The sequence below is a fragment of the Ptychodera flava genome, chromosome 8, assembly GCF_041260155.1.
Source record: "Ptychodera flava strain L36383 chromosome 8, AS_Pfla_20210202, whole genome shotgun sequence".
NCBI lineage: Eukaryota > Metazoa > Hemichordata > Enteropneusta > Ptychoderidae > Ptychodera > Ptychodera flava.
In genome coordinates, this window is record NC_091935.1 from 44,745,906 (window position 1) to 44,763,930 (window position 18,025).

Below are 18,025 nucleotides of genomic sequence, written 5' to 3' on the forward strand. Positions count from 1 at the left end.
TAAATCACATTGTTGTAACTTCGTTAGATGCTGAATTTCCGACGTTAAAAATGTCGCTTTTAATGTACTTTCTAATCGGCACAAGATGTTGGCATTGAGACGTAACATAAACCACTTACAATTTCAGGCATTTTAAATCGATTTTTACAAACAGACTCGGACATCGGGTTCGGCAAACAACAATGAAGGTGTGATAACATGTCATTCTGTTATAAATCGAACAAAACGTTTTCGTTTTCAGATGGGAGTCTGCAAATACGTGCCCTGTATAACGTAAAGTCAACCCTGGTGAACAGACCTCTATCATCTGTGAAGTTAGCAAGAATCCACCTATATCGTCTGATGACGTGACACTAGTTGATCAGTCTGGATCTGATATCACACAAACAGATCATCATTTCAGCGGGATGTACATTTCCATCAGTAACTATAGCAATGCTATAGTTGATGACGGACTGTCATACACTTGTAGAGTTGGTTAACGACTCAAAAGAACTGACAACTTTCGAAATATATGGTAAGGACCACAGGAAATATTATGACGTATTAATTTCTAGCCATCAGAAATATGATACTCAGACAAACACGCATGTGACAATGAAAAATTGTTACACAACACAACACTACACGCTTGACGGTCAGTACAATCATCATTCTCTCGTGCCTGAAACACGGAAGTTTTAGGATTCATTGTTTTCAAAAAAATAGTCGTAACTTTAAGTGTGTATCCGTATTTAATTTCACCTAGCCTATTACAGACGTTTTGAGCTTAGATTATATAAGCTAAATTCACGTTTGTTGAATAAAGTGCCATGTATCTCAAAAGGGAGATACAGTCGACTTCAAAATGTAACTACCAACAAATATTACACGACGAAGTTTGAGGGTCAAGGGGTGCGGGCATCACACACAACCAGCCACAAAGACGCAGTGGCGAGTAGATGAATAATTTATTTATTTGTTTATTTATTTAGTATCTATCTATTTATTCATTTTATTTGTTAATTATTAAATCTTGTGGCTTTTTTTAAAACCGCAATCGTCTTAATAAACGTGGTTTTTTCTTAAAATTATAAGACTGGGAAACAAAAAAGTGACATTTGTTGACTAACTATAACTTTTAAAACCTATACGGGAGTAGAAACTTCAATTCTCCCTAGAATATAGTTAAACAAAGAACATAACATAATCCCTCTACACTGTGTGCTTATTTCAGTCTTACCTGAATTTTTACCGAGCAATCGTCCTGAAATTTCTCCACGAGCAACAACAACAGCTGTCACGTGGGAGAAATGGGAGAAAGGTACCGACCCCGGAGATGGACCTGTCGAGTCTTACAAAGTGTACTTCAAAAAGACAGCAGATGGCGATTGGACGGCAAATCGACATTTCCAGGTAGATGATCCAGATCAGACAAATTACACCACAAACATCACGGGTCTTGACTGGTCTACTAGTTATGATTTTACAGTAACTGTCAAACGACCAGGACCAAGGGGTGAAGGCAGCAAAGACACATACAGTACAGTAAACACACTGTGTGATGGTAAGTGCATTTAATGCGAAAACGACCCAGCTGGATCTTGCAATGAGACTTTTCATTATCTTTATTATTACAAATCACAGCAATCAAGGTGCAAAAAGGCGATATCATGCAGTAAATTGCATTGTCAGATGACATCATTTTCAAGTAATGTCATATAATCGGAGCTTTCACAACAGTCACATTGCAGTCAATTCTTATCAATGACAAAAATATACCGATTCTATAAAATGCATTTATTCCCGTTTAAATGTTTAATATTGGTCCTTTGATGGTTTCTTTAATGTCAGATATTGAAATTCGAATATTTTTGTATAGCTGCTTAGAAAGGTGATGGCATATTCCACCTCCACGAATATCAAGTTGTATTTTTCTTTTGTGAAACAATGTCCCATTGTAGTACCTTCAGAGGGACCAACAATCACGGCAACAACATCAAGTCATCCAAATGCTCTGCAAGTTAGCTGGGTGGTGAGTGAAATATATACTATTGTTGGCGAAGTTTAACGTTTTTGGTATTTGAGTACTTTAAATAAAAACTGTACAGATCTAATGTTGCCTTCTACATTTAGGCAAGAACGATAAATAACAGTTCTGTCCGACTAAGAAACTTGTAACTGAAAATAGAGGTATTAAATTTACGTAGTCACATCTCACAAGGGATCACTCACACGTTTTAGTCATTGAGATTAATGTAAACTTGACGATGACTTAAATTATTAATTGTAAAAATATCCAAATTTCCTTGAAAATAGAATGCTCAATTAGTTTTTGGCCCACTCGGTAGGCGTAGCCCACCAAAGTGGGCCAATGACGCTGGTTGGCGTGTGTTAGTCTGTAAGTAATGTCTGAGTGTGTGTGTGTGTAATTGTTATGGATTTTGTGTTATCGATTAAAATCCTTCGTCAAATGTCACGTCATTTTGTACACAGAATCTTCAGGTTTTCGACTAGTTCGGATTAGGTTTTGGAGCATTTGGGTTGCACAATTAGGCATAAATTAATTTTTGAAGTAATCGTTTGATTTATATTTACTCATTTATGCTCATTTTCATATCTGGGGAATATCAACTAAATTATGAGTAGGCTACATAACAGATTGAACAAAAACAACTTGTATAGTTAATTTATTTGTTTATTTATTTTACTTTATTTTAACAGAATAAGTCCATTCATTTCCTACGCAAATGGTGTTCTATGATCTCCAATGACGTCCTGCGTAAAAAAGCTATGAATATACATAACAAATAAATATAAAATGACTAGTAGAACATATAATAAAACCAAACTTCAATTATCACACATCAAGTGATCCTACTAGTTCCATCTTTTCAATTACAATAATGCAAAACAACAGCACTTGCAACATAACACAGTCAATATTAAATCTTTACTAAAACATTAAACTCGTCACCTAATTGACTGTGTTTCAAGGTGTTCATGAGTTATCATGACATAATTTGATCATTGCAAATACGTTGTTTGGAAATAGAAGTATAATGCTTCATAGACAAAGAACCAACTACCAAAATGTTTTACCATAAGAGGTATTTCCGTTGAACTTACCGACAAAATGAAACCATATTTCTCATGAATTTTCCTGATAGCATTTCTTATTCAAAACATTGTTGCATTTAATGTTTTATCCTTCAAAATATCAACTATTCCCACTTGTCTAACTTAAATCTTACTTAGATTCACAGAAGGCTTCCATACGTTAACTTTGATGAACAGGCCTGTCATTTATACATTTTTCATAGATGATAATTACAAAAAAAACATGTCATCTGAAATCAACTTATGGTTTCCCTTTTTTCCTTCTCATATTCTGAAGATATTGATGATAAACCCTTATAAAGTGAATATGAATTTAAACTATATAATACTTGCACTGTTAAAAATAATAGTATACTATGACGTACGATTCAACACGCGTGAGTGTATGCTGAAGTCTTTTCATTCAAGTTTTATACAATAGGTGCCTATTTGGTGATGAACGTTTCTAATGATACATTTTGTAACTCAAACCAATATCTTGCATTAATTGTCTATTTTCCAACTATTGCCGTGTGAGAAACTTCAGTTTTACTTTGATTTTTGATACGCCTTGAAGTAGGGTAAAGCATGCATCTAAGAATTACCCTAGGAGATAGGTGGCTTTAATCAGAATTTTAGGTGAGGAAGGTTTGAAAAGTCCATTCTAAAACGGCGCTGATTCCAAAAAAAGCAGTCTTATTGACCCCACTCAAGACAAAATTGCCATTTTGGCCACTTTTTCCTCAAACAATGGTCATTTTTGGTCAAAAACGGAAAATCAATTGTTTTTTTCACATTGGAGATCAAATGATGTATGAAAAGTTCATTCCATGTAAAAATGGGTGCTGATTTCAAAAAAAGCAGTCTTATTCACCAAACTCCAGACAAAATTGCCATTTTGGCCACTTTTACCTCAAAAAATAGTCATTTTAGACAAAAAATAACTTAAAACGATTCGTTTTCTTCGCAATAATAGATAAAACGATGTGTGGAAAGTTCATTCCATGTAAAAATGGGTGCTAATTTCACAAAAAGTAGTCTTATTCACCAAACTCAAGACAAATGTTAGCAGTTTTGTGATGAAAGATTGATTGTCTTTGCCATGTGGTTCGGATTTTGGTGTTGTTTCATTATTCCTAAAAAGTAAAGAAAGGTATAGCAACATTCACATTATACGAAAAATTACAAGTACATTTGAATGCTAATAAGGTTCAAGAGATTTTTACGAGATATTCATGTTCTTCTCGTTTAAGTTACTCGTGTTGGCTTTGATGAAGCAGAGCTGAGAGAAAGCTTTCATCATCTGTGCTGATATAATAGGCGTATTGTACACTTTGCTTCCATAAAAGTTTAATTACAGATAATTTCTCTAAATCCTGTATCAGAACAATCTACAGCTATTAAATGAAGTAACAAGTTACTAGTAACTCTTTGTGGCTCAAAGATACAAAAAAATCTTCAGAGTATACAGTACAATTTGTTAACTGATTGAATTGAAAAACAAAATACAGTGGATCGATATTTGAGTACCTTTGTAAAAAGAAATCAAGTAGGTGTCTACTTTCAAGTCTATCCCTCCATACTATATTCTCTTTATTAAACAGCCTTCCTGTCTTTTAATAAGATGAATGATAATCTAGAGTTGCCTTTGCAGTGTGTGCTGCATGTGCGTGGTGATAGAGAACATTTAAATGAGGCAGTAACTCATTTTACAAAACAGACATGGGAGACAGCAGGCGAGATAGCTCAATTACGGAAAGCATATCAGAAGAGATCAAAGTACCTTGTTTTATGTGATTCTATTAACTTAGAAGTTGAACCATTGCCACATTATGGTTTTCACAGTAGTTGTTACAGTAACTTTACATCATATCAGGTACATTCAAAAGAAAGAAAAACTTTTTCTGATGTTGTGGAAACTAGATCTAGGGTGGAGAAATCAACAGTGGGAACTACTACAACTACCGGAGTGCTTCAAAGCAAGTGTATTTTCTGCAATGGCCTAGATCGCAAGCATTTTCCCGGTGGTTTTGAAACACTATCTAAATGTGTGACTAGACCAGGACAAGACAGAATTTTAAATGCAGCGAGGCAACTAAAGATGAGCCTTTCCTCCGTGAATTTGGAAATATTGATTTCATAGCTAAGAAGTCAAATATCACAATACATGCAGAAGAAGGTATATTTCAAAAGCAACTAAATTAGAAGAAAACGAGATGGGCACAACAAATACAAATAGACGGGAAAATGCTTTTCTAAAGTTATTGTCATATATAAACTGTGAAATTTTTTGAAAGACTCACGAATGAAATTGGTTAATGTCAATGAAACCTACATTGAATTCCTCAAAGAAGAAGATTAGTTGAGCCTAACCCAGAACCATACCATCTTTGTCCAAAATTAAAGAATTCTATGGAAGCAAGCTTCGACTTGATCAAGAAAGTAAGAAGCAGGGTACATATCTCTCTTTTGCAAAGGATGCTGTGGAAAATGAAATACAAAATGTTGCTTTGTTCCTCAGAGAAAAGATCCAGAAACTCTGTGAGAATGAACTCCCAAATCCCATTACAGTGGAAGCAATTCACAATGGCCAGTGTACAGATATACCTGCTGAACTATTGCAGTTTTATAGGATTCTGTACACTGGCTCAAAAGACGAAGCCGGTCAGAGAGTTGAGAGGTATATTGAATCATCAGCTGAAGATGATATTTACAAAGTAACTCGTGGAACAGTGAAACCAGCTAAACACATACTTCTGGGCATGGGCTTGAGAAGTATTACTGGTTCCAAAAAGGTGCAAGAAATTGTTAATCACTTTGGCCACTGTATAGGATATCATACTGCAGAAGAATATGAGACTCAAGATTGCAGCAACAATTATTGAGAAGAATCGTATTCTTCCTGACGGCTTAGAAGCAAAAAAGGGGCTAAGCACAATAACAGCATGGGACAACTACGACCAATCAACGTATCATGACACACATGGCATCTGTATCCAAAATAAAGTTCCCGTTGTTTTGCCACCATCCAATACAACAACCACAACCTCCATCACTAACTCACCACACCATCATCAGGTCATTCATCGACACCTTCAAATGCACCAATGGATACAGTTCCTTCTGTGAGCAGGAAAGTAAAAGAAGCCTTGACATTCCAAATACATTGCTCGAACCAGTAAGAAAAAAAATTATGATATCACACTTTCAGTTTGGTATAGTTACAGTGGACAGGCCTGTAAACTACCATTTCTGTTTTTCAAGAGATGTTGCATGGATAATATCTTGCAAAACAAACAAAAAAGTACCAATTTGGTCTGGCTGGAACTCTACAATAACCAAAGATGATCTACCAACTCAAAAAATAGGCTATTTGGCAAATATCGGAGCCCCGCCTACAAGGCATGACGTTGTGAATGAAACTATGCAAAGAAATGTACCGTTGCAGAAGAGTGTAAGGAAGATTACATTGCAACACATATGACTTAGCTATCGCCAAACCTGCTTCACAATTGCAGGACAGCATGAGACCTAAGTATGACAATATTTTTGTCTGTTTTGGGCATTTCATATAATGCTTCGCTATCTGTCAGCAGTGGGGTACCTGGGTCAGGTGCAGCCCACATTTTAATCGAGAGTGGTGCCCTTACAAAGGGTTCTCTGAATGCATTTCAATCAGGAAAGCACTATAATCAGACAAGAAGAATGCATGTTCTCCTTTCAAATGCGATGGCGAGCAAGCATCTAGATTTGTTTTTACAACTGGAAGAAGCAAATGATAGTTATGGGCAGTTGGTTGAAGGTCTAAAGGTTGTTCAATCGTCACCATCCCCTGAGAAAATGAAAGGTTTGGAGGAAACAGATGAGTACATAGCATTCATGAGGAGGTATGACAGATTCTGTGATGCTACCAGAGCTGGAAAACATGGTGTTAATGCTCATTTTGGAGAATTATATTGATATGGTTGATATCTACATGTTGTTCAGTAGAGCTGTACGAACAAATGATGTTGATCTTTTCTGCTTCATGCTTGGGGAAATGATTGACATTTTCTTCGCAGCAAATCGCCATAACTATGCACGCTATATGTGTTTGTACTATCTAAGGCTCTTGAATATGGATACCACACACCCTGGCATTAGAGAACAACTTGAAAGGGGTGGTTTATCTGTGAGGTTGTCATCCAATTCATTTGCAAGACAACCAGTGGATCAAGTGCTAGAGAGCACGATAAATGCTGATGCAGCATCACGACAGACTGGAATCTCTGCATTCCATCAAAGTCAAGGAGCAACCATACGATGGACAGTTACTAGATCGGCCAGAAGTACCATTGTAGGATATCTTTTTGAAAAAGCTGCCATAAAGAAAGATTTTAGTCCCTCCCATGAAACACGGAAGTCAAAAGTGAGTAAATTCCACAAAGATTTGGAATGTATTTCAAAAATGATCGAGACAACTATGAATCCTTTTGTTGAGTCCTTGATTGAAGACAGCAATCTGTATTGTTTGGCAGATGGCAAGAAGATGCCAGATTATGTAAAAGATGACATGTTAAATCTCTTTGTGTTTGGGAAAAAGTGGAAAGAAGATTTTCTTCAAGGATGCTTAAAAGATCCTTCAAGATTTGAGAGACCACTGCCAAGACAGAAAGTGAGAAACTTTGCAAGTGCGGCTGCCAAGAGTAACGTACGAGGTAAAGATGAAAAGGTTGTAGAATTGAAGACAACACGGGATTTGCTTGGCAGGTTGGTTTACCTTGCTTGTACAAGTAAGATTGAGCTTGAGAAAGTATTTCCTTTTCCACTAACCCCAGTTCCTCTCTCTTTGGCCAGCATTTATGGCACAATGAAGAAGACACCAAAGTATAAACTTTCCAAACATCTTGAAGGTATGATTCGACACACACAGCCAACAAGAGTTGACACGATTCTCTATGACGCAATGTTTATAATCCAGTCATTACCTTCTGATCTGCCATTGAATTTTGGAAAAGTGGCTGAGCTGGTCCTGCGGATCATATGCAGTGTACAAGCAGGTGAAGTTCACTTTGTCTGTGACAGTTATGTGAAAAGTATAAAGAATGCTGAGCAAATATGAGAGGTGCAAATGATGCATCATTTCACATCACTGGTGCAGATCAGTTACGTCCGAAAGATTTCAGATACGCACTGAGATCAGCAAATTTTAAACTGCTCTTCTCAAGTTCTTCATTGAAGAATGGAAGAATAACAGTTATGCATCTATCATAAAGCAAAAGAGAGTTATCGTTGCACATGAGGGACACTGCATCCAATATACAGCTACTTTGACAGATATTGTTGAACAAACTGAGGCACCTGAATATATATGTTCACATGTGGAGGCCGATACCCGCCTAGTGTACCATCTCAACATATTATCGAGAGCAATACCAGGACAGAATGTTGTCGTCCGGGCAACAGACACTGATATTATGGTCAACCTGCTGTTCCATGCCAGACACTCAATGCCAATCTGTGGATGGATCTTGGACATTCAAGTGATAACACTAGAAGGTATGCCAATATTACAGCACTGGGAAATCACATTGGCCCAGTTCTTTGCAAGACTTTACCGGGCTACCATGCTCTGACAGGATGTGACTACACATCACCCTTCTTCAGGCAGGGAAAGGTGAACCCATGGAAGAAAGCAGCAAAGAATCCTCTCTGTCTTGAAGGACTCGGCATTCTTGGAGAGAATATAAACTTTGCCGATGACGATAACCTGATAGAGCGATATGTATGTTCACTCTATGGTCAGGGAACATTATCATCTGTGAATGAGGCAAGATTGAAAATCTTTCTCATGAAATATAAACCAACCAATCCAGAAAGTCCACTGGGGAAAATAAAGGGAATTGATGCAAGTATGCTGCCACCATGCAAAGATGTTCTTGAACAAAAATTAAAACGATGCAATTATGTGGCATATCTATGGAAGCATGCACATCTACGAGATCCTCTTGAAAACATTGAGCCTACACAGATCATGGCTGGAAAGAGGTTGATGGAGTTTTTCTACCAGTCTGGTTTACTGGTAATCAAATGCCAACCATTCTTGCTCAGATCATTCAACCACAAGATATCACTAATGAAGATGACGATGACGACAACAATGACAACGACAATGATGACCACAGCAACAACAACGATGATGATGATGATGATGATGATGATGATGATGAGTGATCATATTAACAATGAGAAAAATGAAGATGACAGACAGATAATGTAACGGGAAAGGAGAAGTTTTAATTTCTGGTGACGATTGCTTGCCATTTATTTGAAAGGAACGAAACTAACAGTCACAAATACAGATCATGAAGATGTGGCTATTTTTTTTACTAAAAAGGGCGTTTTTGACGGGAAAGTACCCAAAATGGCAATTTTTTATTGAGTGGGGTCAATAAGACCGCCTTCTTTGAAATCAGCACCAATTTTTACATGGAAGGGACTTTCCATGCATCATTTTATTTCCAAATGTGAAAAAACGAAATCATGTTAAGTTATTTTTGTCTAAAATTGACCATTTTTGAGGGAAAAGTGGCCAAAATGGCAATTTGTCTTAAGTGAGGTCGATAAGACTGTCTGTTTTGAAATCAGCACCGATTTTACATGGAACAGAGTTTCCAGACATGGTTTTATCTCCAAACCGTGAAGAAAACGAATCGTTTTTAGTTTTTTTCTAAAAATAACTATTTTTTTAGGGAAAAGTGGCCAAAATGGCGATTTTGTCTTGAGTTAGGTAAATAAGACTACTTTTTGTGAAATCAGCACCCATTTTTACATGGAATGAACTTTTCATACATCATTTGATCTCCGAATGTGAAGAAAACAATAGGTTTTCCGTTTTTGTCTAAAAATGACCGTTTTTTGAGGGAAAATCGGCCAAAATCGCAATTTTGTCTTGAGTTTGGTAAATAAGACTACTTTTTGTGAAATTAGCACCCATTTTTACATGGAATGAACTTTCCACACATCGTTTTATCTATTATTGCGAAGAAAATGAATCGTTTTAAGTTATTTTTGTCTAAAAATGACTATTTTTTGAGGTAAAAGTGGCCAAAATGGCAATTTTGTCTGGAGTTTGGTGATAAGACTGCTTTTTTTGAAATCAGCACCCATTTTTACATGGAATGAACTTTTCATACATCATTTGATCTCCAAATGTGAAAAAAAAACAATTGATTTTCAGTTTTTGACCAAAATGACAATTTTTTGAGGAAAAAGTGGCCAAAATGGCAATTTTGTCTTGAGTGGGGTCAATAAGACTGCTTTTTTTGGAATCAGCGCAGTTTAGAATGGACTTTTCAAACCTTCCTCACCCAAAATTCTGATTAAAGCCACCTATCTCCTAGGGTAATATGTTACGTTTCATTGCATGCAGACGCATATACGATGGGAAATAGCGAAGTGTTGGGTTCCGAACTAAGATTTTTTCTGTCCAACTCTTTCTCTCACGTCAAACACTCTAAGTGGTTTAATACTAATTATGGAATGAATCATGAAAATATTAAAATGAAGTGGCCTAATTATACTAAAACGACAATATATAATATCTTTTATAAACTTCCTTTTTTTTAGTTTTCAAACAAATCATTTATTCAATATGAAAATTGGCTATTTACAAAAAATGCATCAAAATATATACATAGATGCATCAAATTGTTAAAATCAATGAAAATCAAAATTACAAAAGCCAGGACTTCTACAAAATTAACGGTGAAATATCGATGAATCCAGAAGCTGTATGCGCGGTAGAAAACTGGACGAGGGACATAGTGTATTCGTCGAAAACATCCCATGTTGAAGTTATTCAGGAAACTTCAACATGGGATGTTTTTGATCAGATCGACTGTCAAAGGTCACGATCTGTAAATGAAAAGAATAGACTAGAAACGTTATGTGTAGGTATGTCCCTCCATCGAACTTCGACCGATCCGAAGATCCCGTGAGGAGTACGGTGCCCAGGGTTCGAAGACGACAACGACCAGGAAACACGGAACTGTCAGTATGTGAACAACGGAACAATAAATCACTGGAATGAAAAAAACCACTAATTAAGTAAATGCGAAACGTTTAGAGTATCATCTGCATTCACTGAACAAAGGGCATTATTGATTGTCCAGGTATTTTTGAAGATTTCAAGTTGATGACTAAGTTTAAAATAAGAAAATTCAATTTGAAGACGAGATTTAACGGGAGTTTTGAAAATTTCCACATTGATGTAAACGAAGAGACGGTTTGCTTGTTTCGAGAGAAATTTACCGGATTTATGTGGAAGATTTAAGACAAGCCAGTGGCGTCGGATAGTCGTATTCTCATCGCTTACAAGCTGCTTTGATAAACGTGTAAGATTGTTGAAGAGATCATTATTATAGTTACATTGAAAGAAAGTGTGTAGCAAGGTATCGATCTCGCCACATAAAACACAATTTGGAGTCGGACAATAGCTCATTTTGAAAAGCAGCATGCCTGTTGCGTATTCACCATGAATTAATCTCTAGTCTCCTTCTTTTGAAGAAAGTGGAGGAGAATAGCAAGCCTTGACATTTGGAATCACAGAGACAGGGAGTTGTAAAATGCTTCGCCAACACGTGTCGGACGCATTAGGAAGACGTTCTGTTTGGAGAACCTTGATAAGATATTTGTAAATGGCACCTTTCTAAATTTTGTAAAGCGGGTAGTTGATTTCATTAGAATGGTTGGCGTCCTTGTTATCAAATTTTCTCCCCTGAGATTGGAGGTGATCGTATTTTTTACATTGTGGTGGAATTGCCTTCAAAATGTCATTGTAAATGAGTTTGGCGATGCGACGAGAATGGATATCAATCTTAGAATAGATGTCTGTATCAGTCAACCATGTTTTTGCTGGTGATCAATTAAATTGCCAATCTTTGTGATGCCAGAGTTGATAAAATAATCTATTATAATGTCTCCCTCGTGTCTGGGTGAAGCATTTCCTTATTGTAAAACAGAGGCTCTTGAAGGACCTCATCAATGTTTTTAAAATTTGTTTTACGAATTTTTGACAGTGAATACCAGCATGTCAGCAAGTCAGTGTGAAATTTTGGAATACAAATGAAAGGGGTACCAATTTCAACTGCAAGAGGATTTTTAGAGTAACAGAGGCTTTGAACTTGACTGAAATAATAATCAACAAAACGGAAAATAGGATGGTCATAGTCGGAATAGAGATATCTTTGAACATTTTCCTTGGCAAAAGAAATCAAGGAGGCGGGACTGAACGTAGGCCACCGTGCCAGCAGGAGGGCAAAGTGAGGAACAACGGTACACAAATTTGCTTGCTAGTAAATTATTGATAATCAAAACTCTCCCACGATACGATATGTTTGGAGCGTGTTGATTCCAGAAGTCAATATCGTTTGAAAGTTTATCAACCAGCTCAGTCCAATTTCTGCTTTCAAAATGCTGGTCGTTACCAAGATACACCCCGAGGCATTTAAGACCGTTGCTATTCCAGGTGATGTTGAGAGGGCTATCCTTCCTTCCCCGCCAACTTCCAACCCAAAGACCCTCAGTCTTACCAAAATTTGTTATAGAGTTTGACGCTTTATTGTAAGTATTGGGCCAGCGGTGAAATTTACTAAAAATCATCATTACGAGTTATTATAAAATCAACATCATCTGCATACGCGGAGAGAGTACACGTTGTATGAGACACTGGTATGGTAAGACCTTATATCACTTGTCCGGATTTTATTGAGCAAGAGCTCTATGGCAATAATGTTAAGTTGTGCGGAAAGGGAACAGCCCTGGCGGATTCCACAATTAAAGGAAATAGGGGCAGTAAAAAGGTTGTTATTGACCCGGACTAAACTCTGTGCATTGGTGTATAAAAGTTTAATGTAGTTGATGAAATTTTGGCCGAAAACAAAAAGCCTCTAAAGTGTGAAAAGGGTACTTATGAAGCACTCTGTCAAATGCCTTTTCTTGATCAAGTGTAATTATAGCGAGAGGAATATTTTCAGCATTTGCAAATTGAAGGCAGTCTCTGAGCATAGCAATATTATCGTTAATTTGCCGACCGGGGACACTGCGGCTTTGATCATTATGAATAATGGTACTGAGAACATTACGAAGCCGGAGGGAGAGGGTCTTGGTGAGTATATTGTAATCGCTGCAAAGAAGACTAACTGGCCGCATAGACCCTAGTTTCTCGAGAGTCTATGCTGGCCACCAGTTTTTTAGTTTTGAATTGTCCCCGAATTTAGGCAAAAGACGTATGACTGCTCTTCTACAAGACAATGGCAGTTCCCCATCGCTAACGGATTTGAGGAAAACTTCATGAACGTCTCTACCAATTACTGACCAGAAAGTCTTGTAAAATTCGTTTGGTAAGCCATCAATCCCAGGAGAGCGACCATGAGAGAGGTTTTTAACTGTATTTGTGAGTTCGTCATAAGTGATTGGATAATCTAAAACATCTTTGTCTGTCTCAATAAGTTGTGGCAAACTATCGTGCAGGAGTTTTTCAGAGTTCTTATCAATCGGGTCCGGGGAATACAGATCTTGATAAAACGAATACGTAAGGTTTCTAATTTCCTTTTGATCTTCAGTAAGTGAACCGTCGTCCCTCTGTAGATGGATAATTGGCTTTTTTCCCAATTTTGATTTCGATATCACGGAAAAAATATTGGGAGTATCATTCGTACTGATATGTCTATGTTTGGCGCGAATGACCACCCCTTTTTTGTCATAGTCAAGAATTTCCTTAAGATCTTTCTTAGCTTTATAAACAGCATGGACGGACGGGTCTTGGAAGAGGGAATTTTCTAACTGGCGAATTTTTTTTTCAAGGTCGCGTTTCAAAATATTCTTTCCGTATTTTTGTGATAACAATATTGCTGAGTCAGCTGCTTGACTTTGTTTTTTCCAATATCCCACAAATGTTGAATCTTACGATGATTGGATTTCTTTAGACGCCAATTTCCCCAGAACAAGGAAATAAGGTCAACATAATCATTATCATTTAAAATATCTGTGTTCATATGCCACACTGGATTATGGTGATTAGTGCATTTCTGAGAACGAACTATTTTCACGGCAGAGTGATCAGCAACTTGAAAACAGAGAGAAAAGTTAATAATATTGCAGCAGTTTATAAGATTTGCAGAATGCTTTTTAATATAAATTCCGTCAAGCCTGGCATTATTGTGATCGCGGGACCAAGTGAAATTATGACTTCCAAGGGAAATGTTTTGATTACGCCACGCATCAACTAATTCAAAACGATGAATAATTTTGTTGAGGAGTTGTGAAGAACGAGGGTCGGGCTCTCTACCAGAACGGTCAATATCAGAATCAATAGTGCAATTGAAGTTTCCACCCAAGAAAATCGGGTCACTGTTAAGGGAATCAAGATGTGTTTTAAGTATTTTAAAACACTGGAAACGTTCTGTAGAATTTGAGGGGGCACAAACATTGATTACATGCACTGGTTTATCATTGATAAGCACGTGTTCGTGAAGGAGATAACCATTCATTACTTCTTTCGTGTCAATGATGTCAATTTTCTGTTTGGGTGAGAACAGAATCGCAACTCCTCCAGTTAAGGGTTGGGATTTACGATATTTATTGAAAGCCGTGATTAAAAGTTTAAAGTGGCACTCCCACTTGGTAACATTTTTAAAACACATTTTTCTAATGCCAACGGTCGATATTTGACGTGGCGACTGCGCGCGGATCGCGAGATAGCGATAAAAGCATGCCATTTCCCGAGCGTATTTTTCACATCCCAAAGTTTTACGATCGTTTCTGATTATGACCCGAAATCCCCCGAAGGTTTGTTGTTGTGCTGATTGACGATATTCTAGGGAGTCCATAATAAGTTTGAACGACGCAATTAATTTACCTCCCACTGCGAAGACTTTATATACAGCATTATGCCTTTACCTCAGGTAAGTTTTTTCAAAACTCCTCTTTAGTTTTTGTCTTTTTCATTATTCTCAATCAGTTGTATTATATTTTTAACCAATACCATATCGATATCAGTTTTTACATGTAAAATATTAGCCGCCTCTGATGACTACATTTTGTGGTCTGTCACACAGTTACGCGTGGTTCGATCCACAGCGGCCAGGGCGTGGTATGCGTCTATGCATAGTCGGCGCTATGTATCAACCGCACCAGTCGCACGTAACTTTGCTAGTCACCTATGCGAATTCTGGTGGAATCAGCAAAAACTGTTTTCCGTTTTTTCGCCAAGTCAGTAAGACTCAGCTTTTTCCCACGGGGCATGGCCGATCACCGACGCGAGTGGTAACAATGGTGTTCAGCGAAGACTCGTACTCCATAGCTTAGCTGACAATGGCCCCAGTGCCGAACGTTCGATGTTCGGAAGCTGAATTTAGGTGGGCCACCGGAATTCAATCTTTTACTTTTTTGAGGACATGTTTTTATTGAAATGTCGCGATCCGCGCGCAGTCGCCACGTCAAATATCGATCGTTGGCATTAAAAAAAATGTGTTTTAAAAATGTTACCAAGTGGGAGTGCCACTTTAAGATCCGGACAAAACTCGATGCATCTGGTAACTATTTTCTTTGAGTGAAGAGTATCCTCAAGGAACTCTTCAATTGATTGAAAGGACGGTAACTGACGGTTATTTTCAAAGGTCTTGGAAATATCGGATAGTTCTGATGTCATGGACGTCGTTTCATCGTGATCATCTTCTTGACGAATAGCAAAAAGATCTTCACTAAAGAGAGTTGATGGACCGGGAAGAGACGAATCAGAAAACTGAACGGAAATTGGTTGTTGAGAATCAGACGAAGCCGTGTAATCTGAGGCTGGCGAAAATATGGGAGAGGGTGGGAAAGGTGAAGGAGGGGGTTAGTACCCTCTCTTCGACACTGAAGTTGTCCTTATCGGCAGGCAAAACCTCTGATGGGAGCGCCTTTTCGTTAGTAGATTTTTTATCGTTTGCACGAGGGTTTTCTTTGTTGTCGGTTTCCACCTTATTAACATTTTCTGTTGAAGTGTGGCCATTGTTAAGTTTAGGTATTAAATGTGTCACACTTCTTTGAGATAGACTCGCTATTGTCATTGGTCGATAATATTGAAACGTCGTCTTTATCACCTGTGTCACTTTGTGTCGTATTGTTTCGTTTGCCATCAGTATTTTTATCAGTAGTGATGACCGACCTCTCATCGTGCAATTATCGCTTATGTCATCACTTTTGTCTTTTTTGGCTACTTCATCGTCAATAACAGGTGTACCATAGCGTTGAATATTTTCTATCGTTGCATATTCATTTTTGTCAACCATATCAGTGGCGTTTTCTATATTAGAGAGGTTCGGCTACACGTTTACGTGAACGTGAACGCGTAGAATCCACGTTGGCGTTGGCGTACACGTTTGCATGCAAAAGTCCGTTTGGCGACGCATGACGCCAACCGTTCTCGTGGCACGTGCAAGAAATGATTCGGCCCGGCTTGGGTCCTAGTAGTCTGTTTCCGCATCACAGGGATAGCACATTGGTTATCTGGTATGCCACGAATCGACGAAGAAATTTCACATAAAAATACCGAAAACACATGAATATCTTTGAAGATGTCACTATCATATATCCAACTAACAACATGCATGAATGATTCACAGTCTATATCATGTTTTGATACCTAAAGATGAGAATAAATTTACACGTTTACAAATTACGTGAAAACAGCTGTCTCCACGTAAATACGCGACGCCGGCTCCGTATACGTGAAGAACGTACGCACAAGTCGATGACATCATCGCAGAAATTCGTGACGTTACGCGTTCACGTTCGCGTAAAACGTGTAGCCGAACCTCTCTATTGTAATCATCTTTCTCGCTCGTTTTTTTTCCTGATTATCTGTAGCAATGTCCTTATCAACGATTGTCTTTGACCCGAGACAATTGCTTTTTATGTGACCACAGTCCCTCTGTAATGTGACCAATCTTATGGCAGCTAAATCATCTCACTTCATCAAATGACAAATAAATACGATAAGATTTGTCCTCAAACGTAACATGGTAACATCCCAATTATTCATCATCAGAGACTGTTGGCAAAATATACATTTGACGTGGGAAAGATTTGACATGCTTCAATCTTTCCGACTTGCAACCTAAAGGAATGGTCTTAATCCCACCGACAACTCTATACCACACTTGTTTAGTTCATTTATGAGAACGTGGTTTTGAGTGACGGGAGGTACTCCCGAAAGTATGACCTTTGTCGCGGGCTTTACCAAGGGTTCTGTCGAAACCCAACAACCATTTAATTCAAATCCGTGTAAACAAACAGTTTCAACCCAAGTAGTTGAACTAATTAAAAACACAATTACTGCACCATTGACACGAGACGCAGCGATAATATTTCCAGGTCCCGTGATTTTTGCAATTTCTTCTACATATGTCTCAACTCTCACATCCTCAACAGATGAACATTTCAAACCATGCTTTCGAGTGAGACCTCTGAACACCTGGCTTGCGGACGCCATCTTGCCTCACTGGCCTCGCCCGGCCTCGGCAAAGATAGAATCCAACAAAATCGACCACAAAACCGACCAAAAACGACAAAAATGATAACTAACCGAAAGTAGAGCTCGTTGACAACACAAATCAGTCAAGATTGGCGAGGGATGTCTTCTCAGTCTACCAAAATCTTGCCTTGATACGGAGCACCTCATACACACGTCTTCACTGTAGTAGTAGTAGTAGTAGTAGTAGTAGTAGTAGTAGTAGTAGTAGCTGTTGTTGTTGTTGTTTTTGTTGTTGTTGTTGTTGTTGTTGGGACTAGGACTATTGGTTTTATTAATTATTTAGTTTAATTTATACCTTGACAGGTGCCTGATCCATCCAAGATCAAATGCGATGATGCGGGATTCATCGAGAAGTTCCATTTGAGGTACAGGAGAGCAAATACACAAGAT

The 18,025-nt window shown here is 37.8% G+C and overlaps 1 long non-coding RNA gene across 1 annotated transcript; it reads left to right on the forward strand.

Moving 5' to 3' along the window:
* Positions 1-1,407: 1,407 nt before the first annotated feature.
* On the forward strand, positions 1,408-18,023 carry LOC139137990 (uncharacterized). Its single transcript, XR_011553528.1, has 3 exons — positions 1,408-1,546; positions 1,944-2,014; positions 17,939-18,023. It is a non-coding gene; the product is annotated as an uncharacterized lncRNA (long non-coding RNA).
* Positions 18,024-18,025: the final 2 nt, after the last annotated feature.